The following is a 23,451-nucleotide window of genomic DNA, read 5'->3' on the forward strand; positions in this document are numbered from 1 at the left end:
TTCCGCAACAAAGCCTCCTTCACTCACGCCGCCAAGCTTACCCTAGTAAAACTGACTATCCTACCGATCCTCGACTTCGGCGATGTCATCTACAAAATGGCTTCCAACACTCTACTCAGCAAACTGGATGCAGTCTATCACAGTGCCATCCGTTTTGTCACTAAAGCACCTTATACCACCCGCCACTGCGACTTGTATGCTCTAGTCGGCTGGCCCTCGCTACATATTCGTCGCCAGACCCACTGGCTCCAGGTCATCTACAAGTCCTTGCTAGGTAAAGCTCCGCCTTATCTCAGTTCACTGGTCACGATGGCAACACCCATCCGTAGCACTTGCTCCAGCAGGTGTATCTCACTGATCATCCCTAAAGCCAACACCTCATTTGGCCGCCTTTCGTTTCAGTACTCTGCTGCCTGTGACTGGAACGAACTGCAAAAATCACTGAAGTTGGAGACTTTTATCTCCCTCACCAACTTCAAACATCAGCTATCTGAGCAGCTAACCGATCGCTGCAGCTGTACATAGTCTATCGGTAAATAGCCCACCCATTTTCACCTACCTCATTCCCATACTGTTTTTATTTATTTACTTTTCTGCTCTTTTGCACACCAATATGTACATGACCATCTGATCACTTATCACTCCAGTGTTAATCTGCAAAATTGTAATTATTCGCCTACCTCCTCATGCCTTTTGCACACATTGTACATAGACTCCCCCTTTTTTTTCTATTGTGTTATTGACTTGTTAATTGTTTACTCCATGTGTAACTCTGTGTTGTCTGTTCACACTGCTATGCTTTATCTTGGCCAGGTCGCAGTTGCAAATGAGAACTTGTTCTCAACTGGCCTACCTGGTTAAATAAAGGTGAAATAAAATAAAAATAAAAAATTAGTCATTTAGGTCAACATTGGATCATTCAGAGATCCTCACTGAACTTCTGGAGAGAGTTTGCTGCACTGAAAGTAAAGGGGCTGAATAATTTTGCACGCCCAATGTTTCAGTTTTTGATTTGTAAAAAAGGTTTGAAATATCCAATAAATGTCGTTCCACTTCATGATTGTGTCCCACTTGTTGTTGATTCTTCACAAAAAAATACAGTTTTATATCTTTATGTTTGAAGCCTTGATTCTTCACAAAGCCTGAAATGTGGCAAAAGGTCGCAAAGTTCAAGGGGGCCGAATACTTTCGCAAGGCACTGTACTTACAGTATCCTAAATCATAGTTCTTCTTTTCTTTAACACCACAGATTTCGCTCTTCTGTTTCTTATTCCCCGCTTCACAGATCCTCAGGGACCCAGTGAGAAACCCAGTGTCATGGAGGGTTCTGCTGTTTTAAGTGTGCTGACATCAGCTGGTGCAACTGATCTGACAGCAACTTGCGATCAGACAGGATTCAAAGTCTCCCCCCCCCCCATCTCCCTTCCTCCCTCTCTTCCATCATATTTTTTTTCTGCCTTCTCGATCTTTGTTCTGAAGTTTCTGCCCACCATCCTCTTTTTTTCTTAAATTGCCTCTCCGCTCTACTTTTACTCCTCTCCGTCTTTTTATTATACATTTTTCTATTTCAGCAGATCAACTTTTCATGATGTCCTCTTCAGAAGTTCAACCCAGTAACGCTTTCCTCTTAGGCAATTCAGTATTTATGTGTGAGCCAGTCAGTGAGGTAGCCAACCCACCCTGTACTCTCGCTCTGAAGTTTCTCTTCATATTCATTTCAAATGCTTTAGATATAGGACATGAGAGGGGAACATTTTGTCAAGTTTCTGGTTTAGGGCAAGCAGTCACTGTCGGTGGCATCTCATCAAAGATAGAAAACTTTGGATAATGTTTTGATGAATCAAGAATTAACCAATGTTCCTGAGACCCTACGCGTCCTGCTTTCACTGTCAAATCTTTTTGAAAATGTACTTAAAGGGATCATTTAATTGAAGAAGTCACTCTACTCTCACGTTGTTTGCCTGCCATATCAGGTTATTGATCATCTTGGAACATCGAGTGCCATTCTATTGTCGCACTGCAGTCTCCTCACAAAGGTTGAGGGATTGTTTCTGCTAAAGAAAGTGCACTGGCTTTTGTTATCGAAAGGCAGTGAATCCTTCAATTAGCATTCTGAAACGGTCTTAACATTTCCAATTCACCAATAGAAAAAAGAGATTGTATTATGATATTAGTGAAACAAAGAAGGTACATTTCCCGTACAATTGTAGATAATCCTGCATTATTCTCTTTGCCAATAGAGACCAATAAACCCAAATCCATTGTATTAGGAACACATAACCTGGCTGGGTATAAAAAACCTTGGCCAAGCTGCTGAATAGTGAATACAATTAGCAATGGAACGTAGATTAGACTCCCAAGCCTAGTGAGGATTTGTCCAACCGCTAGCTGAACCAAACAGACTAATACATTTGGTAACGGTTTTGCATTGGCTATCCAATCCGCCTGCAAAAGATCATAGAAGGAATGGATCAAACACAAAAAAAGAAGCAAAAAGTTACTTTCCATTTCCCACTCAAGCCCCGAACTTTCCAAAGCTTTCCAAAGCCTCCCAAAACATCCCAAAGGCGTTGAGACTCATCAAAGTGGTAGAGAGAATGCGAGCTATAAACACCAACTGTTCATTTATTTGGGCGGGTGGTGAGCAAGAGAGGCTCTGATTCTCTGTCCAAAGTGGTTGTGAGTTGCCCAGATGTGATGGGGTGGATGAGAGAGATATTGTAGAGAGCCTTGACTGCCCTGGCTCCTAATTAGTGTGCTCAGAGATGTGCTCTGAAATAAGGTTTGTGGGAGAGGATGGTGTAGAGGGTCGGGGGAATATCATTTACTGGAACGAGACTAAAAGGGACATAGGAAAAGACTGTAGCACTTTATAATAACTCCACATAACAAAGCATTTCTAATGGATTAGTAAATAGCTTATTCACAATGTATTCATCATTGCTCCATTAATAAGATGTTTAATATAGGTCTTTATATGTAACCTTTATTTAACAAGTCAGTTAAGAACAAATTCTTATTTACAATGTCGGTCTACCCCGACAAAGCTTGTACAATGTTGGGCCAATTGTGCCCCGCTCTGTATACCATTTACAAATTCATTAGTAAAGTATTTTTTGCATGGCCTCATCTAAAGTCTGAGCTATTTCTACTTTATAGATACTTTATAAATGTTTTGAGTGACTAGTGTAATTTTTCACAAAAGATAGAAATGCTATTTGGTAGACGTTCTAGCAGAGTTTCCTTCTGCGATGGAGGAGACTTCTCAAACCAGAACTCTCAATTTGTAACACACATGGACCCAGAACATGGACCCGGACCAAATTATAAAGATTTTAGTTCTTGGTTAACCAAGATTAGACTGCTCTAAGGAGTGACTGCAATCCACACTTTGGATTTGGTAGAAATGTTACTGCCAAGAAACACTTGTAGCGGTATTTATTAGAGAGGGGTAAAGAAAGATTTTGTTCGGGCGCCAGGCAGGTATTAACCATGCCGAAAGGAAAAGAGTAGAATAGAGAGAACCACTACCAGACCCACACACATCAGCAGAAGAGACTGCCTAGAGTGTAGCCTGTTTACCAGATAGCCAGTGGAGAGAAAAGAATACACACCATATAAAACCCACATCACAGCACAGGGGTAACCCAAACAAGAATACCTCATACAATAATACTAATACTAATAACGGCATAGCAATTCAACAGCAACTTCATACAAGAACGAACCCAGTCATCAACATAGGATTTGCAATAATCTGTATTATTTTCTAGTGGATGAGTGCAAAGGGTATGAATGTGGGGGGTGTTCATCGACACAACAAAGGCCTTAAAAATGTCCACAGTCTTCTCGGCCACATGTCATTAGTACACCTCAATACAGTTCACATAACAATACACAACTTGCAAGCAACCTCCCTTTCAACTAAAATGTCCAAATACTTCTGGCAGGGCAATAATAGTCCAGCTCTAATGAACTTCAATAGGAAGTGCATTGGAAAAATAGAGAGTCTGTTGTAGGGTAAAGCACTGGAACGATAGAGGGAAGAGAAAAAGAGAAAGAGAACAAGAGAGATCTTAGCTGTGGTCTTCAGGCGTGCAGGTGTACTGTCTGACTGTCCGATGGTTTGTTGGTTTGTATGTTAAAGCTTCGCAACAATGTTGCTACTAATCCATGCGATCCATAACGGGCGCGGTCCCAAACGAAAACAACCACGACCTAGAGCGATTACACCGATGATTGAGTTAAACACTCTATAAACTACACACGCTGAAAACAAACAAAACTTCTGCAGCACAGCACACACAATCAAACTGTCGCGCCACCAAAGAGTCCCTCCCCAAAGAGCTGAACGAGCTCTCTTTATTCCCTCCTTCCTTACTGCTCATGCGCTCTTAAAGTGGCAGTGCACGGTGAAGGCTCCGTGCAGATTTCGCCACACTCCTCCCCCCATGAAAAAACAATGCCTGTAGAAACAAAGAGGATGCAGGCTTTCACAAGTTCATGTTCCTGCTACACAAAACCAGGGAAGTCCTCCTCATCAGAGTCCTCCACGAAGAGGTCCTGCAGGTGTTGCTTTTGCCTGCGATCCAGCAATTCTGCCGTAGGGTAGCAGGACTTTAGGTCAACAACATGCACTGTCCTGACATCTTCCCCAGTGTCCTCCAAACAGACCAAGTAGTTCACTGGTCCCAACTGCTGCACTACAAGGTATGGACCTTTCCATCTCGAAGCTAGCTTGGCAGTGAACTTCTTAGATGCCTTTGACAGATGACGTGAACGTACCCAGACACGAGACTGGGGTGGAAAACACACGTCTCGTCTATGTTTGTCATAGTTTCTCAGCTGTCGTTGTTTGGCTTTGGTTTTGCTGGCCTCCACTCTGGCTAGCAAGGTGTGGTGGTGTTGTACGGCATCAAACGCTGGGCAGTCAGGTGAAACATTCGAACTTTGCAAGACCCTGTCCATCTGACCTTTTAGTGGTCTTCCCAGGTGGAGTTCGGCGGGAGTGACCCCAGAAGTCTCCTGCACGGCAGAGTTCAGTGCAAAGCGAAATTCTGGAAGATGCTGATCCCACCTTGTGTGCTGATCCCCCACGAATGAAGCAATCATCCCCTTCAGGGTTCGGTTTGCCCTCTCGGTCAGGTTGGTCTGAGGATGGTAGGCTGTGGTCAGCTTGGCAATTACACCCCAGTAGGTACAGAGCTCTTTGTATATTCCTGATATGAACTGCGGACCTCGGTCAGAGAGGATTTGGTCGGGAATTCCGAATCTGGTAAAAACCTCCCTTCGCAGAATTAGAGCAATGGCTGATGCAGTGGCTTTGCGGAGGGGAAACAACTCCACCCAGTGTGTGTAGTAGTCCACTACCACCAATAAAAATTAATTCCGTGTTCCCCGGCTGGGAGGAAAAGGTCCCATGAGGTCAATTCCCAACATTTCATTTGGATGGTTCACCACGGTCTGCTGCATTTTCCCGGCAGGTCTGCCAATGTCTGGTTTGTATTTCTGGCAGACTTCACACTGCTGTACAAACTTCCGGGTATCAACCCACATGCCTGGCCAGTAAACCACCTCTTGTAGTCTTCGATAAGTTTTAAAAACTCCAAGATGGCCACTCATGGGATTGGCATGATAAGCTTGGATTATCTGGTCACACAATGTAGAGGGAATGAAGACGCGATAATGGGTGCTGTGTATTCCATCTCCTCTTGGAGTTTTTCGAAACACTTTATCCTGAATTATGCTATACTTATCATTGAAGCGACTCTTGGAGTCTTCTTCAGACAGACTCTTGTGGATCGCCATGATGGCAGCATCCTTCTGCTGTGCTCTCCATACACTCATCATCCAGAGGAAAGGAATCATCCAGACATTTAGTGGTAGTATAAGTACTGCACAAGGGAGGACAAACATTGGCAGTCTCTGTAATCCAAGAAAGGGCATCTGGTACAACATTCAGTTTTCCTTTGCGATATTCAATGATGTAGTCAAACTTCTGCAGTCTGATAGACCAGCGAACAAGACGGCTGTTGGTCTTGCCTGATGCCAGAACCCACTGCAGAGCAGCATGGTCTGTGACAACGGTGAAGATCTTTGCCTCCAAGTAGTAGCTCCATTTCTCCAAAGCCCAGACCACAGCGAGGCACTCCCTTTCAGTCGTTGAATAATTCCTCTCGGCTGAATTAAGGGTGCGACTTGCATAGGCAAGAACTTCTTCTGTTCCAAGTCCTGTTTGTTGAGCCAAGACTGCTCCAAGTCCTGTTTGACTTGCATCCGTGTACACAATGAAATGAGCATTCAGGTTAGGATGTCCAAGCACTGGAGGAGTAATTAGACTGTTTTTGAGTGCTTCAAATGCACCTTGGCATGCAGGGGTCCATTGGAATTTCACACCTTTCTTCTTAAGGTGGTTGAGGGGTTTGGCTACCTTTGAAAAATCAGGCACAAACCTGTGGTACCATCCAGCCATACCCAGAAACCGCTGAACAGCCTTGAGGGATGTGGGAATTGGGAATTCCTGAATGGCTGCAACTTTGGCTGGATCTGCATGGATACCTTCAGCATTAACCACATGACCAAGGAACTTGAGTTCTGGCAGACAGAAACTACACTTCTTCAAGTTCAAGGTCAAACCTGCAGCCTTTAGTCTGTCGAAGACGGACTGAATGTCTTGCAGATGATCCGCAACAGAGGAGGAGTAGATTATGATGTCATCCAGATAAACAAGACAATTTCTACCCCTCAGATCTCCCAGGACAGTCTCCATCAACCTTTGGAAGGTTGCTGGAGCATTCTTCAAACCAAAAGGCATGACTTTGAAGGAGTACAAACCAGCAGGGGTGACAAAGGCAGTCTTGTCCTGACTAGCGTGATCCATTGACACCTGCCAATAGCCACTGTTCAGATCCAGATTACTAAAGATGGATGCTCCTGCCAGAGATTCCAGTATGTCATTTATGTTTGGTAGAGGGTAGGCATCACTTTCTGTTATGGCATTCGGCTTCCTGTAGTCCACACAGAATCGATATCCACCATCTTTCTTAGGAATCAGGACAACCGGAGAAGCCCATCCGGAAAAAGAAGGTTCCACAATTCCATTCTCCAACATGCTTTTGAGCTGTTCATTGAGAATTGCCAGTTTGGCGGGGGACAGCCTGTAGGGACGCTGCTTAATGGGGACCTCATGCCGGGTATAGATTTTGTGTTTGAAGACGGTTGTACAGCCGAGTGTAAGAGTACAGACCTCACTGTTCACGTCCAACATCTGGGATAGCTGCCACCTTTCATCATCCGACAGACATGCCTGTTGCACCGCTTGTTTGATGTAGAAATCAGCATCAGGTTTGCTTTTGCTCTCGGATAGAAGGGGGGGTACGGCGGTAATCAGGGTGATAGTTGGGTTCTCAGACTTCACTGGTGGAACATGTTTTTGTCTTTGTCTCTTTTTATTTTCTCTGTCTCTTACTTGACCTTGTCCGGACTCTGCATAATGTAGCAGGCTCCAACCTGAAATCAGTGCATTACCAGGTTGAAATGGATGAGGCTGAGAATAGTCAGAGTGCAGCCGATAGGAGGGTTCGGACATCGAGATGGTCAGTCCACTGAAGAACAGGAAGTCTAGGCCAAGGACTACAGCAAATGCAAGGCTTGAATCTGCAAGAATTGCCACAGGAAGGTTAATAGTCTCACCATGCAGTTTTATTATTATACTAATCCATCCCAAGGGGGTGGTAGGTTCTCCATTGGCCAAGTACAATGGTCCCTCCTCCCATGTTCGTAGCTCCTCATGAGGTAATGCCATGTTCTGCCACAGGGCCTCTTGCATCAGGGTGAAAGATGCCCCTGTGTCGATTATGGCCTTCCCTCTCCAGTTCCTAACAGTCAGAGGAACCAATAGTTGTTGCGGAATAGGAATAAGACCGCTAGCTGTGCTGTCTAAAGGCTTCATGGTGGGCATTAAGGCTGACCCAATTGTATGCAAGCCACCACGCCTGTCTAGACTTTCAGTCTTCGGTCCTTTCTGGCCTTTTCCTGAATCCTGACGCTGGACATAGAGCGGGCAAGAATCTGGAGGCTGTTGGACTTTACACCTCCAACACATACAGTAACTGGACTTTTGTCCTGGATCTTGGGTACAAATATCTGAGACGGTTTAGCCTCAGGAGAGTTATGGGTGTACTGGGATGAGGGAACAGGGTTTTTAGTTTGGAGGTGGTGCTTCCAGTCCTTCTCCAACTGAGTCCCAAGACGCACCAGATCATCCACGTTCTGCACACGTTCTCGAAGTTGACTAGCAAGGCGCGGAACCATGTTCTTAAGAAGGAGTTTGACCATCTCCTGCTCAGTAATGTCAGCCTTCCATCTCCTACATAGAACCCGATAGGAGAAGGCAAAGTCCCGTATTGGCTCTGCTTCACCCTGGACTCTGTTACGAACACGTTCCGCCAGTTCATCCCCATAGTCCTCTGAGAGGAAGGCTAAGAGGAATATTTTTTGAAACTCCTCCCAGGTTAACACATGTTCACGGGCTATCTCCCACCAGTCTCTTGCTGTACCATGGAGAACACTGCGGAGGGTGGCAAGAACCTCCATGTCAGTAAGGGGCCGGATAGAAAGAAAATCATTACACTTAGATAAGAAAAACAGTGGATCAACATCATCTTCTGGACTGCCAAAAGTGGGGAAAAGTTGTTTAATAGGGAGGGAACGCTCTAGAGGAGGCATGACAGTGGCAGCTGGAGTTCTGTTGTTTAACAGTATCTTCAGAGGGGTTTTTGTAGTGCTACCTGTTCCTATTCCATTACTGGCCAAACCAGTGGCAGAGGTAAAGCCTGAGGGAGGTGCAGAAGATTTGTCCAGAAGGGAAAAGCACTGCATTACCTCCTGGTGCAGCCCTTCCAGTTGAAGGTCTGTGGCCTTCTGTGCTTTTTCCATCTCATTAACAGTGTCCTTTTGAGTCTGTTCGATCAAAAATCGTAGTTCCCCTGTGAGAGAGTTCATCATGTCCTCCATAACTTCCTTCAGATAAGAACACACTCCCTTCACCACAGAGGCTGACTCCTCTGCTCTCTGTTTTTGTTCCTCCTCAAGAAAGATTATGACTTGATGATGGTTAGTTTCAATTTGTGTTTTGAACCGGTGCAGTTTGCCTTGAATATCCTGCTTCAGGGAATCTTGTAAATATTTCTGTCTCTGAACAATTTGTTGTTGGTTTTCCTCCATTTGACAGGGAAGGTAATCCAACCTCCGCTGCACATCTGTCTGATGAGCCTCCACACATTCACTGAGTTTGTGAATGGCATTCTCCTGCATTGTCAAACTATGATTGGTGTGTGTCCATTGATGTTCCAGTTGTCCAGAGATCACAGAGACACCTCTCCCAGTCTCTCTGGACAGGGTAACCGGAAGGGTTTGAGGGGAGGGTAATGGTGGAGATGTAATAGGTGAGCCAGAAACCTGGGGATTAGGTTCAGTGCTATCCAACTCCATTTGTTCATCGAGTCCTTCCACAATGAAAGAATCCCGAACATGATTACCATCAGGTGTGTCCACATTGACACAGTATGGGGTTCCAACAAAATACATGATTCAACCTTGTGTGGATGGTGTCATGGGTGTTTCTCTTCAAGTCCCTGTTTGGGCGCCAATTCTGTAGCGGTATTTATTAGAGAGGGGTAAAGAAAGATTTTGTTCGGGCGCCAGGCAGGTATTAACCATGCCGAAAGGAAAAGAGTAGAATAGAGAGAACCACTACCAGACCCACACACATCAGCAGAAGAGACTGCCTAGAGTGTAGCCTGTTTACCAGATAGCCAGTGGAGAGAAAAAAGAATACACACCATATAAAACCCACATCACAGCACAGGGGTAACCCAAACAAGAATACCTCATACAATAATACTAATACTAATAATGGCATAGCAATTCAACAGCAACTTCATACAAGAACGAACCCAGTCATCAACATAGGATTTGCAATAATCTGTATTATTTTCTAGTGGATGAGTGCAAAGGGTATGAATGTGGGGGGTGTTCATTGACACAACAAAGGCCTTAAAAATGTCCACAGTCTTCTCTGCCACATGTCATTAGTACACCTCAATACAGTTCACATAACAATACACAACTTGCAAGCAACCTCCCTTTTAACTAAAATGTCCAAATACTTCTGGCAGGGCAATAATAGTCCAGCTCTAATGAACTTCAATAGGAAGTGCATTGGAAAAATAGAGAGTCTGTTGCAGGGTAAAGCACTGGAACGATAGAGGGAAGAGAAAAAGAGAAAGAGAACAAGAGAGATCTTAGCTGTGGTCTTCAGGCGTGCAGGTGTACTGTCTGACTGTCCGATGGTTTGTTGGTTTGTATGTTAAAGCTTCGCAACAATGTTGCTACTAATCCATGCGATCCATAACGGGCGCGGTCCCAAACGAAAACAACCACGACCTAGAGCGATTACACCGATGATTGAGTTAAACACTCTATAAACTACACACGCTGAAAACAAACAAATCTTCTGCAGCACAGCACACACAATCAAACTGTCGCGCCACCAAAGAGTCCCTCCCCAAAGAGCTGAACGAGCTCTCTTTATTTCCTCCTTCCTTACTGCTCATGCGCTCATAAAGTGGCAGTGCACGGTGAAGGCTCCGTGCAGATTTCGCCACACACTTATGTTAGCATTTTAGGACTATAAACATTATTTTACTCAGCATAGAGTGTGTATGAAATTACACATCACAATATTAAAACAGTGTGACTGTTTTGGAATTAAATGTTCTGTATATTTTTCTTAAACATCCTCTGTATTGTGTGCTTATTGTTTAACCATTGATATATTCTAGGGACCATTTTGAGATCTTATGGTATAATGCTGGCATGTCCATATTTTTGGGAGAAATTACACTGGTCACTCAAAATAAGGATTTATAAAGTTGAATAAATAGCACATTTTAGATGAGGCCAATTAACTCATGATTAGTAAATGTTTTATAAGGACCAATATTAAACTTCCAATTAACTAAATTATTAATCATTAGTAAATACATTATTTATTTATTTAATTTTTATTTCACCTTTATTTAACCAGGTAGGCTAGTTGAGAACAAGTTCTCATTTGCAACTGTGACCTGGCAAAGATAAAGCATAGCAGTGTAAACAGACAACAACACAGAGTTACACATGGAGTAAACAATAAACAAGTCAATAACATAGTAGAAAAAATTATAACATATATACATTGTGTGCAAAAGGCATGAGGAGGTAGGCAATAAATAGGCCATAGGAGTGAATAATTACAATTTAGCAGATTAACACTGGAGTGATAAATGATCAGATGAACATGTGCAGGTAGAGATACTGGTGTGCAAAAGAGCAGAAAAGTAAATAAAATAAAAACAGTATGGGGATGAGGTAGGTAAATTGGGTGGGCTATATACCGATGGACTATGTACAGCTGCAGCGATCGTTTAGCTGCTCAGATAGCAGATGTTTAAAGTTGGTGAGGGAGATAAAAGTCTCCAACTTCAGAGATTTTTGCAATTCGTTCCAGTCGCAGGAAGCAGAGAACTGGAAGGAAAGGCAGCCAAATGAGGTTTTGGCTTTAGAGATGATCAGTGAGATACACTTGCTGGAGCACGTGCTACGGGTGGGTGTTGCCATCGTGACCAGTAAACTGAGATAAGGCGGAGCTTTACCTAGCATAGACTTGTTTTAAAAGTTGTTGATCAATGTGTGAATAACTAGGTAACTAACATTTACAAATGTGGGAATAATTATTAATAAATGATGAATAAACTATTTACTGATCCATTATAAATGCTGTATTACATGGAGTTATCATAAAGTGTGAATGAAAAGGCATGTTCGCACTTTCATACTATTTGTTGAAGTTTACAAGGTAGACTAGCCAAAGGACATGTACTAAAGATGAATGCCTTTTGCATTGTACATTTTTTTTCCTTTAGGGTTTTATCACATATATAGTGCTTCTCAGTATCCACTACATACTGTACTTCAAAGCAATGGTACACTGTTAGAAAAAAGGGTTCCAAAAGGGTTCTTTGGGGAGGGATAGGGTTCTACCAAGAACTGTTTTGATCAGAAGAACCCTATTTGGAATACAAGGATTCTTTGTAAGGCAAAGGGTTCTTCACACCCTGATGTGTTTTACCTGTCTTTGTGCTTGTCTCCACCCCTCTCCAGGTGTCACCCATCTTCCCCATTATCCCCAGTGTATTTATACCTGTGTTCTCTGTTTGTCTGTTGCCAGTTCGTTTTGTTTCGTCAAGCATACCAGCGTTTTTCCCTTGCTCCTGTCTTTCTCAAATTCCTGTTTTCTAGCTTTCCCGGTTATTGACCATTCTGTCCGCCCTGACTATGTGACTGCCTGCCGTTCTGTACCTTGTCACACCACCCTGGATTACTAACCTCTGCCTACCCTGACCCTGAGCCCGGCTGCCATTCTGTTCCCTTGACCTGTTGTTTAACTGCCCCCCTGTTTTTGTAATAAACTTTTGTTAATTCAAAACTGTCTGCATCTGGGTCTTCTCCTGAGCCTTGATAAGGAACTTTAACATCATAATAACCATTTTTGGAAGAAAGGGTTCTTTGATGATTCTTTGGAAGGCAAGAAGGGTTCTACATAGAACCAGTGGTGTAAAGTACTTACAGTTGAAGTCAGAAGTTTACATACACTGTAGCCATATATATTTAAACTCAGTTTTCCACAATTCTTGACATTTAATCCTCATAATAATTCCCTGTCTTAGGTCAGGATCACCACTTTATTTTAAGAATGTGAAATGTCAGAATAATAGTAGAAATAATAATATATTTCAGCTTTTATTTATTTAATCGCAATCCCAGTGGGTCAGACGTTTACATACACTCAATTAGTATTTGGTAGCATTGCCTTTAAATTGTTAAACATGGGTCAAATGTTTTGGGTAGCCTTTGACAAGCTTCCCACAATAAGTTGGGTGAATTTTGTCCCATTCCTCCTGACCAAGCTGGTGTAACTGAGTCAGGTTTGTAGGCACACGCTTTTTCTGGCCTACAAACCTGACTCAGTTACACCAGCTCTGTCAGGAGGAAGGGGACAAAATTCACCCAACTTGCTCACACTCGCTTTTTCTGTTCTGCCCACAAATGTTCTATATGATTGAGGTCAGCGCTTTGTGATGGCCACTCCAATACATTCACATTGTTGTCCTTAAGCCATTTTGCCACAACTTTGGAAGTATACTTGGGGTCATTGTCCATTTGGAATACCCATTTGCGACAAACCTTTAACTGATTTCTTGAGATGTTGCTTCAATATATCCACATAATTTTCCTGCCTCATAATGTCATCTATTTTGTGAAGTGCACCAGTCCCTCCTGCAGCAAAGCAGGAGGGACTGGGATGTGTTCTTCGGCTTGCAAGCCTCCCCCTTATTCATCCAAACATAATGATGGTCATTATGGCCAAACAGTTCTATTTTTGTTTCATCAGACCAGAGGACATTTCTCTAAAAAGTACGATCTTTGTCCCCATGTGCAGTTGCAAACCGTAGTCTGGCTTTTTTATGGCGGTTTTGGAGCAATGGCTTCTTCCTTGCTGAGCGGCCTTTCAGGTTATGTTGATATAGGACTCGTTTTACTGTGGATATACATACTTTGGTACCTGTTTCCTCCATCATCTTCACAAGGTCCTTTGCTGCTGTTTTGGGAATGATTTGCACTTTTCGCACCAAAGTATTTTCATCTCTAGGAGACGTATCTCCTTCCTGAGCTGTATGACGGTTGCGTTATCCCATGGTGTTTATACTTGCGTCCTATTGTTTGTACATATGAACATGGTACCTTCAGGCATTTGGAAATTGCTCCCAAGGATGGTCTTGGGTGATTTCTTTAGATTTTCCCATGTCAAACAAAGAGGCACTGAGTTTGAAGGTAGGCCTTGAAATACATCCACAGGTACACCTCCAATTGACACAATGGATATCAATTAGCCCAACAGAAGCGTCTAAAGCCGTGACATCATTTTCTGGAATTTTCCAAGCTGTCACGAATACCACCGAAGGTGGCTCCCCTTCCTGCTCGGGTGGTGCTTGGCGGTCGTCGTCGCCGGTCTATTAGATGCAACCGATCTCTTCTTCCTTTTCGTTTGTTTTTGTCTAATTGTTTTCACCTGTTCCTTGTTGGGGTTTTGGGATGGGTGTTATTTAAGTTTTGCCCGCTGGTGTTTGTGCGGGCTTGTTGTGTTTGTTACGTTTGTGGTTTTGGGTGTTCGCTGTATGGGTTTGTGTAACTAGGTTTTGGGTTTGTTTTGCACCTGTGTTTTAGGGCATTCACCCATGTTTGGACCTGTTACTTTGTTAAGGACATTAAAGCGTTTTTTCCCGTTTACTTTGCTCTCTGCGTTTGACTCCTCACCCATCACTCACCCACCATTACACAAGCTGTGTAAAGGAAAAGTCAACTTAGTGTATGTAAACTTCTGACCCACTGGAATTGTGATACAGTGAATTATAAATTAAATAATCTGTCTGTAAACAATTGTTGGAAAAATTACTTGTGTCATGCACAAAGTAGATGTCCTAACCGACTTGCCAAAACTATAGTTTGTTAACAAGAAATTTGTGGAGTGGTTGAAAAACGAGATTTAATGACTCTAACCTAAGTGTATGTAAACATACTTTAAAGTACTACTTAAATAGTTTTTTGGGGTATCTGTACTTTGCTAATTATATTTTTGCCAACTTTTACTTTTACTGGGAAAGGGCAGTGTAGAGGGCGATTGCGTCATTTGTGGATCTGTTGGGGCGGTATGTGAATTGGAGTGGGTCTAGGGTATCCTGGAGGGTGTTGTTGATGTGATCAATGACCAGCCTTTCAAAGCACATCATGTCTAACGACGTGAGTGCTACCGGGCAGTAATCATTTAGGCAGGAATTTTGTGCTTTTGCATGTCCATTGCTTGGTTGATACCTTTTGTGCTACACAAAGATAGATAACATACCGTTTTCTAAACAAATCCAATCTGTTAGTAATTGGATGCATTGCACCCATTACTGAGATGGTTGTTTCAGTTTAGATGACTGAGTTAGTCTCAGTATTCAGTCTCCCATACCCTGGCAGTTATTCTGAATGCAGGTTGTGGGTGATTAACAAGTCCACTTGTTGTATATTCCAACTCTGGCTGAATTCCAATAGAAATTACACATCACTTTGCAAGCCAGCATAATGTGACTTGCAGGCTTAATGTGGCTTCTACACCAGAAGATTCCTAACAACACTGTGTCAGTATATAATTAGGCCCTCAAATACGGCCATATGATATATGTAATGTATTGTCACAAATAATTAAATTGTAAAGGCTAATAAGGCTGGAGGAACCATTCACAGAGAGTTCTAGAAAGAACATTTAGATGATAAAATGATTTTTGGTAGATCCCTTCATATAGGGTTCTAGGTAGAGCCATATACAGGGTGTTCTTTGAATAACCCCACATAGAGGTTATAGATAGAATCCTCTGCAAAGGGTTCTACCCAGCACCAAAAAGGGTTCCCCTATGGGGAAAAGCCGAAGAACCCTAAGTAGAATCTAAGTAGAACCATATAGGTATAGCACCTTTTTTTTCTAAGAGTGTACAATATTTGCACCCTATTTTCACTCCTCAAACTGGACTCAACCTGAAATCCATCACATGCAATGACTGTGCCACAGGGTTTAGGTTTTAATAAGATTGAGTTATGAATCTCCAACAGCCTATCCTTGGAAGGTAATGGATGGTGGTGTGCAATACTGCCTCAGACGGAAATCACAACTCTTACTTTTTAATGAGGTCTCAAGAGTTGCTCTCCATAAAACATATTCTCGCCCTCAGATACATTTCCTACCACCTCAGCATTGTCCACAGGCTGTTCTGGGCTGTGCTGGGCCAACACTTGTGTATTCGTCATCCTCACTCTTGGATTAATATCCTTATTTATTTGCTGAGCTTAGAGATTGCATGGGAAATGTCAGCACTTGGCTTGTTTGGTCGGTTTTACATATTTCATGCTTCTATAATACATATGTAACACAGACAGTACCAATGCAGCTTATGTATTCAATCCCTTATATATGAATTTAACATTTAATATAGTAGAAGTGTTGCATCTCTGAGCAACATTTGACTGTAAAATAGAATACTGTAGAATATCGTCAACTTCATTGAACAGTTCTCACACATCCACATAGACACCCAGCTTTTACATTCTCATGTGATAATTGTGGCATATAGATTCATTGACATTTCTATACCATGGGTGAACCATAAGCACAACAATGCAACAATGTTGTAGACCCAGAGTACCAAACGCTTAATGCAGGCAGACATACACAACACTGAAATGTGATAAAGCTGTAATTGATCTACAAATGATACACTTATGATGTTCTAAATCACTCTTCATATCGAAATTCAAATTGCTTTGGGAGTGAATTGAACAGCTGCTTTATGCGTCTTCACAATCATAGATAATAGACTGAATTGTGATTACGTTTTTTCACATTTTAGCTGAGTTGAACCAAGAGAATGTACTAATGAGTCTTTCATAGGGTATACAGTGCATTCAGAAATTGTTCAGACCCCTTCACTTGTTTCACATTTTGTTACATTACAGCCTTATTCTAAAATTGATTAAATCGTTTTTCCCCCTCATCAATCTACACATGGATGGGGAGCATTGCTGCACAGCTATTTTCAGGTCTCTCCAGAGATGTTTGATCGGGTTCAAGTCCAGGCTCTTGCTGGGCCACTCAAGGACATTCAGAGATTTGTCCCAAAGCCATTGCTGCATTGTTTTGGCTGTGTGCTTAGGGTCATTGTCCTGTTGGAAGGTGAACCACCCCAGTCTGAGGTCCTGAGCACACTGGAGCAGGTTAACATCAAGGTTCTCTCTGTACTTTGCTCTGTTCATCTTTCCCTCGATCCTGACTAGTTTCCCTGTCGCTGAAAAACAGCCCCAGAGTATGATGCTGCCACCACCATATTTCACCTTAGGTATGGTGCCAGATTTCCTCCAGATGTGACGCTTGGCATTGAGGCCAAAGAATTCAATCTTGTTTTCATCAGACCAGAGAATCTTGTCCTTTAGGTGCCTTTTGGCAAACTCCAAGTGGGCTGTCATGTGCCTTTTACTGAGGAGTGACTTCCTTCTGACCATTCTACCATAAAGGCCTGATTGGTGGAGTGCAGCAGAGATGGTTGTCCTTCTGGAACATTCTCCCATCTCCACAGAAGAACTCTGGAGCTCTGTTAGAGTGACCATCGGGGACTTCGTCACCTCACTGACCAAGTCCCTTCTCCCCCGATTGTTAAGTTTGGCCAGGAGACCAGCTCTAGGAAGAGTCTTGGTGGTTCCAAACGTCTTCCATTTAAGAATGATGGACGCCACTGTGTTCTCGGGGACCTTCAATGCTGCAGAAATGTTTTGGTACCCTTCCCCAGATCTGTACCATGATGTAACCCTGTCTTGGAGCTCTAGGACAATTGTTTTGACCTCTGGCTTGGTTTTTGCTCTGACATGAAGTGTCAACCATGGGACCTTATATAGACAGGTATGTGCCTTTCCAAATCATGTCCAATCAATTGAATTTACCACCGGTGGACTCCAATCAAATTGTAGAAACATCTCAAGGATAATCAATGTAAACAGGATGCACCTGAGCTCAATTTCAAGTCTCATAGCAAAGGGTCTGAATAGTTACGTAAAAAGTTTTTTTTATTTTTAGTACATTTGCCAACATTTCTAAAAATCTGTTTTCGTTTTGTCATTTTAGGTTATTGCTGAAAAAAATAATTGAATCAATTTTAGAATAAGGCTATAATGTAACAAAATGTGGAAAAGGTTAAGGGGTCTGAATACTTTCTGAATGCACTGTACATTGTATGACCTGTGCTTGTGTATATGTTTACAAGCACTGCTGTTCCTTCCAAATTCCTCCTCTGGTGTATCTGCATAGGTGAAACAGTATATTACGTTCCAAAACTTCCCCTCCTATGAATTCACGTCTTATTAGTACGATGTCCTTGCTACCATCATAGTGGAGCACACCACTCAACACTTCCAGCCAATGGTATACCAGGTTGGTCTTAAGTTAGCGCTTTTACTCAGAGGTCAGTGAGGGCTTGTGAGAGGGCAATGACTAAGGGAAAAACATCCAGTTTGCATCGAGTGCTTATAGAGGGGATCAGAGTATTAATGAGTTTGTGATTGCATTCTCTTAATTTGATTTGACACTTGCTTGTCAATGTTTTTTTTTTTTTTTTTTTTTTACATGTCAGCGAGATCTGTTTCCACTTTGCAACTATTTGGGGTAAATTCTAAACGTGTTGGGTAGTTGACAACAAAAAATACTTGTTATTGAAGAGGTGGAAGAGAAATAAACAGAACTCATGATTGACTTGATATTGCTTCCTCTCAAAATTAAAGCATAATCACTGGAATAACAGTGTTGCCTCAGGTGGTGAAAGGCGTCCAGAAAAACAGCACATGAGATGTATATTGGATGCAATTGCAGAGGAACATAAATGCCCCTCAGAACAAATAGATGAATATGTAGAATGTGAAATGGCTACGACACCATTTTTTATGTTTTTTTTGTTGTTGCTAAGATTAAATCCTCAACTGATTATGTGAGAATGTCATTACATGGATGAGCGAACAACAGAAGAAATTAAAGTTTTGTCAATGTTATTCCGAATCAGTTCCCCCCATGGGTACCCATATGCCTCTGCATGCCTTGGTTTTCAAGGGTACAGTTAAGCAATAAGGCACGAGGGGGTGTGGTATGTGGCCAGTATACCACGGCTAATGACTGTTCTTAGGCACAACGCATCGCGGAGTGGACACAGCCCTTAGCCGTGGTATATTGGCCAGACACCACAAACCCCAGAGGTACCTTATTGCTATGAAAAACTGGTTACTAATGTAATTAGAGCAGTAACAACACATGTTTTGTCATACCCGTGGTATACGGTCTGATATACCACAGCTGTCAGCCAATCAGCATGCAGGGCTCGAACCACCCATTTTCTAATCTCTGATATACTGTTGTTTTGTATTAGAATCTGTTTTCAATCGACTAGCTGTAGGGCTAGGGTCCTTTTTTTCTCAATTTCCGCCTGACTGACGTGCCCAAAGTAAACTGCCTGTTGCTCAGGCCCTGATGCCAGGATATGCATATAATTGGTACCATTGGAAAGAAACAACTTTGACGTTTGTATAAATGTTAAAATAATGTAGGAGACTATAACACAATAGATATCGTAGGAGAAAATCCAAAGAAAAACCAATCAGATTATTTTTTTGAGAGCCCATGCTCTTACAATTGAAAGTATAGGGAAATAATGAATTCTACCTCCAGTGATGCAATTCCTATGGCTTCCACAATGTGTCAGCAGTCTATGTTCAAGGTTTCAGGCTTGTAACTTCCAAAACTAGTAAGATATAGGAGTTTTAGTACAGGGACACACTCTTGGAAATTCATGTTGGGGCACGCAATGAAGACAAGACGCAACTCCTAATATCGGTTTCCTTTTGAACATACTTCTTTCCGTATGAAATATTGTAGTTTGATTACATTTTAGGGAATCTGAGGAGTCAATAAAAACCTATTTTGACTTGTTTAAAAAAAAATTCAGCAGTAGATTTTCGGATTTCTTTCTCTGCATGTTGAACGAGTGGTTTACTCAAATCGATGGTGCCAACTAAACAGACTTTTTGTGATATAAAGAAGGATTTTATCTAACAAAACGACACTACATGTTATAGCTGGGACCCTTTGAATGACAAATCAGAGGAAGATTTTCTAAAAGTAAGTGAATTGCTTTTGTGAATTTATGAAACCTGTGCAAGTGGAAAAATGTTTTGATGTGGGGCGCCATCCTCAAACAATCGCATGGCATGCTTTCGCTGTAACGGCTACTGTAAATTGGACAGTGCAGTTAGATTAACAAGAATTTAAGCTTTCAACCGATATAAGACACTTGTATGTACAGTTAGTCGAAGGTTTGCATACACCTTAGCCAAACACATTTAAACTCAGTTTTTCACAATTCCTGACATTTAATCATAGTAAAAAGTCCCTGTCTTAGGTCAGTTAGGATCACCACTTTATTTTAAGAATGTGAAATAGTTGAGAGAATGATTCATTTCAGCTTTTATTTCTTTAATCACATTCTCAGTGGGTCAGAAGTTTACATACACTCAATTAGTATTTGGTAGCATTGCCTTTAAATTGTTTAATTAACTTGGGTTAAACGTTTTGGGTAGCCTTCCACAAGCTTCCCACAATAAGTTGGGTGAATTTTGACCCATTCCTCCTGACAGAGCTGGAGTAACTGAGTCAGGTTTGTAGGCCTCCTTGCTCGCACACGCCTTTTCAGTTCTGCCCACAAATGTTCTATAGGATTGAGGACAGGGCTTTGTGATGGCCACTCCAATACCTTGACTTTGATGTCCTTAAGCCATTTTGCCACAACTTTGGAAGTATGCTTGGGGTCATTGTCCATTTGGAAGACCCATTTGCGACCAAACTTTAACTTCCTGACTGATGTCTTGAGATGTTGCTTCAATATATCCACATCATTTTCCGTTCTCATGATGCCATCTATTTTGTGAAGTGCACCAGTCCCTCCTGCAGCAAAGCACCCCCACAACATGATGCTTCACAGATGGGATGGTGTTCTACGGCTCGCAAGCATCCCCCTTTTCCTCCAAACCTAACGATGGCCATTATGGCCAAACAGTTCTATTTTTGTTTCATCAAACCAGAGGACATTTCTCCAAAAAGTACGATCTTTGTCCCCATGTGCATTTGCAAACCTTAGTCTGGCTTTTTTATGGTCGTTTTGGAGCAGTGGCCTCATCCTTGCTGAGCGGTCTTTCAGGTTATGTCGATATAGGACTCGTTTTACTGTGGATGTAGTTACTTTTGTACCTGTTTCCTCCAGCATCTTCACAAGGTCCTTTGCTGTTGTTCTGGAACGGATTTGCACTTTCCCCACCAAAGTAAATTAATCTCTAGGAGACAGAACGCGTCTCCTTCCTGAGCGGTATGGCGCTGCGTGGTCCCATGGTGTTTATACTTGCGTACTATTGTTTGTACAGATGAACGTGGGACCTTCAGGCGTATGGATTTCACATGACTGGGAATACAGATATGTGTCTGTTGATCAGAGATACCTTAAAAACAGTAGGGTTGTGGATCAGAAAACCAGTCAGTATCTGGTGTAACCACCATTTTTCTCATGCAGCACGACACACCTCCTTCACATAGAGTTGATCAGGCTGTTGATTGTGGCCTGTGGAATATAGTCTCACTCCTCTTCAATGGCTGTGCGAAGTTGCTGGATATTGGCGGGAACTGGAACATGCTGTCATACATGTTGATACAGAGCATCCCAAACATGCTCAATGGGTGACATGTCTGGTGAGAAATGTCTGGCCATGAAAGAACTGGATAATTTAAATATTGTGATATGGGCCCTGAATTCTCATTCCGAAACATGAGGTGATGGTGGCAGAAGAATGTCAAGACAATGGGCCTCAGGATCTCATTATGGTATCTATGTGGATTCAAATTGCCATTGATAAAATGCAATTGTGTTTGTTGTCCGTAGCTTATGCCTGTCCATACTATAACCCCACCGTCACCATGGGGCACTCTGTTCACAACGTTGACATCAGCAAACCCCTCTCCCACACAACGCCATACACACTGTCAGCCATCTTCCTGGTACAGTTGAAACCGGGAGTCATCCATGAAGAGCACACTTCTCCAGCATGCCAGTGCCCATTGAAGGTGAGCATTTTCCCACTGAAGTTAGTTACGATGCCAAACTGCAGTCAGGTTAAGACCCTGGTGAGGATGACGAGCACGCAGATGAGCTTCCCTGAGATGGTTTCTGACAGTTTGTGCTGCTCAGAACAGCCTCAATTATTTGTGGCACGGACTCTACAAGGTGTTGAAAGCATTCCACAGGGATGCTGGCCCATGTTGACTGAAATGCTTCCGAGAGTTGTCAGGTTGGCTGGATGTCCTTTGGGTGGTGGACCATTCTTGATACACAAACTCTTGAGCGTATAAAACCCAGCAGCGTTGCAGTTCTGGGCACAAACTTGCGCACCTGGCACCTACTACCAAAGGCACTTCAAACTTTTGTATTGCCCATTCACCCTCTGAAAGGTACACACACAATCCATGTCTCAATTGTCTCAAGCCTTAAAAATCCTTCTTTATTAACCTGTGTCCTCCCCTTCACATAAGTGACATCAATAAGGGATCATAGCTTTCACCTGGATTCGCCTGGTCAGTCTTTATCATGGAAAGAGCTGATGTTCTTAATGTTTGTATACTCAGTGTATTTATGGTATTTTCTGTCATCATTTTGACAGGTACTGACTGTATACATGGCATATCTGTATTTTCTCAGTACATTCAACATATGAACCTATATTGATACCAGATATGCTTATTTTGGCTGAGGTCCATATCCAGATATTGATATGCTTGTTTTTCTTTCATGCAAAAATCTTTTTTGGATTCCCTCTGGATAAAAAAGCAAGTTAAAAGCACTGTAAATAGTAGCCTAGCAACAAGAATCAATTATTTTTTGCTGTGGAATTCCAACTGTCATTTTTTAATTTGGGCGCTAAAAACGATTATGCAAATGTTGTGTAGTTGAACTGACAACTGGAGAAACAAAGAAGTGAGAATCTGTTCAGAAAATACCTAAAAGTAGTTAACGCTAAAGTTAGTAGCTAATTTGAGATGTTTTCTTTAGCTTCTTAACTACAATCAAGAACATTAGCTAATTTGGCCAGCAGACAGTAGGGCTAGCTAGCTAGCTATGCTTGATAGGGGGTTAAAGCTAACTGGTAGACTAGCTAGCTAACAAATAACGAAATTGCCTTTTTTGTTGTTGTTGTCAAGCCTCAATGTTTTTTTCAGAATTGGATCCTTTGTTCGGACCCACCTGGTCAACTTATTCCCGAGGCTGATCCAAAACATAGCCGGCGGAGAAGAGATATTCGGAGTGGACTTCTAGTCTGACTCAGGAGGTGCACACATCATCTTCCGCTTACAAGTATATTACTCGCTAATGTTTGGTCTCTCGATAATAAAGTAGACAAGCTCAGGGAGAGAATCTCCTTCCAGAGAGACATCAGGGATTGTAACATACTCTGTTTCACGGAAACATGGCTCTCTCTGGATATACTGTTTTTGTCCATCCAGCCAGCTGGGTTCTCAGTATATTGCGCAGACAGGAATAAAGAACTCTCCGGGAAGAAGAAAGGTGGGGGTGTATGTTTTATGATTAACCACTCATGTTGTGATTGTGATAACATACAGAAACTCAAGTACTTTTTTTCACCCAACCTAGAATACCTCACAATCAAATGCTGACTGTGTTA

Source organism: Oncorhynchus mykiss, chromosome 15 (assembly GCF_013265735.2).
Source record: "Oncorhynchus mykiss isolate Arlee chromosome 15, USDA_OmykA_1.1, whole genome shotgun sequence".
In the NCBI taxonomy this organism is placed as follows: domain Eukaryota; kingdom Metazoa; phylum Chordata; class Actinopteri; order Salmoniformes; family Salmonidae; genus Oncorhynchus; species Oncorhynchus mykiss.